Source organism: Balaenoptera ricei, chromosome 17, assembly GCF_028023285.1.
Source record: "Balaenoptera ricei isolate mBalRic1 chromosome 17, mBalRic1.hap2, whole genome shotgun sequence".
NCBI classification, from domain to species: domain Eukaryota; kingdom Metazoa; phylum Chordata; class Mammalia; order Artiodactyla; family Balaenopteridae; genus Balaenoptera; species Balaenoptera ricei.
The window spans coordinates 44,404,255-44,406,342 of NC_082655.1; positions in this window are offsets into that span (position 1 = coordinate 44,404,255).

Below are 2,088 nucleotides of genomic sequence, written 5' to 3' on the forward strand. Positions count from 1 at the left end.
TAGATCCAGTGAGGTGTTAGCCTTAATGTTCTCAAGAAATAAATCATCTTCTAGGTCTTTCAAAGTGTTCAAATAAATAAAGTCAATAGGAAAGAATGAAAGCAATTTGGCATCTCACTTCTCCATATGTCCACACCTCTTTCCCGTCCTCCTGCCTTGAACATTATAATCAGACAATGGTAACCTAGCACCTAGAGTCCTGTTTACAAAATAGTGTTCAGAAAAATGAACAGTCCAGATACCTTCAAAAACGTTTATGATGAAGGAGAGGTTGTCTTCAGTGGGGAAGTGGAGGGGGAGTTTCAGAAACCTACTCATTGAAAAGGGTTCTAAGGAAAACTTGTGAAGCTGGACACTGCATAGAGGAAAGAGTATTGAAAATTCAGGCCACCAACAAAAGAAGTGAATTTTTTGCCATCTCAGAGGCCCTTGGTCAACTTCCTGCTTTGTCCAAGCAATTCAGGTTCTTTGAAGCATATCCATGGAGAGGAAGTGTTTAAGGAATAAGGAGAGGTGTTCTGTGTGAGGACCACCATACTTTTGCATTGCTCAAGCACACAGCCCTCAAAGGAAATCTAATCAAGGGCCAGCATCAGTGACTTCATGGATCTGGCACTGAATATTAATCTTACAGCTGCTGCACTGATTTCTGCAAGGGTTTTCCCAAACCAGACACAAACCCAGTCGAACAGGAAAATGTCAGAAGGAGAAAAGACAGGAGGTTCCTCTTTCTCTGGTACCTGTGAAGGTCTTTATACACCATCTTCAGTATGTACCCAATAGTGTGAAGTGTGTGACAAACTTTGTAGGTAGCAGCACTCAACATTTTTTTCCTACTACAAAACACTCATACTACATTGTCATTGTCATCATTCCCAATTTAATAGCCATTATTCCACCCTTTTCTTCCTCACTTAAGATGGTATCTAAAGGCAAGAATGTGAGAGTAACATTATTATAAATCTACTCTGATTTAGAAATGTTACCTGAAAACTTTAGGGATTTTACTATTATTTTATGCAAATTTCTAATGAGATAGCTCACTATTAACTTTGACACAACAGTCTGCTATGATACCAAGCAGTTATTAACTAGTCTGAGAGAACTGCTCAGCTGCTTAACTAACCTCTTTGTTAAAATCTTTAAACATATGAGAACATATTTTTTAACCCAGAAATTCACATGAAGACATTCATTTATAATTAAAAGAGAAAAGGGTTCATTGATAATGACTAAAACTCTAATATGAAATGAATTATTTATAGTCAAATTAAGTGGTTAATATAAGCATAGGTATATGCAATAAGTTACAAATAATTCTTTTTTTAAAATTTTATTTATTTATTTATGGCTGTGTTGGGTCTTCGTTTCTGTGTGAGGACTTTCTCTAGTTGCGACAAGTGGGGGCCACTCTTCATCGCGGTGCGCAGGCCTCTCACTATCGTGGCCTCTCTTGTTGTGGAGCACAGGCTCCAGACGCGCAGGCTCAGTAATTGTGGCTCACGGGCTTAGTTGCTCCGCGGCATGTGGGATCTTCCCAGACCAGGGCTCGAACCCGTGTCCCCTGCATTGGCAGGCAGATTCTCAACCACTGCGCCACCAGGGAAGCCCCAAATAATTCTTAGAGAATACAAAATGTGAAGCAAGGCTTAGAAGATGAACAGCTGCCCACTAGGTGGACCAGTAGGGGAAAACATTGCTCATAAACGTATTAGTATGCACAGAGATGTGCTATCATTCAGAGGACTACATAGTTCTCAATGACTGGAGCATGGGGGCTTTTTATTGTGGGTAGAGGCTTGAACTTAGAGAATTATGAAGATAGTGGAGAATCTTAGATTCCACGCTAAGGAGCTGTACTTTCATCCTGTAGAGAATGGAGGTTGAGTGAGGAGAGTTAGATTAAGGAGACCAATTAGGAAACCATTGAAATTATTTAGGTGGAAGATGTTCCAGCAAAGACTGCAGCACTGGAGATGAGAAGATGAATGAATTGTAAAAGTGTTAAGTTGTAATAGACAGGAATGGGTCACCATTTGAAGACAGAAAAAGAAAGGTGGAAAGGGGAAATTGAGGATAAATCTAGGT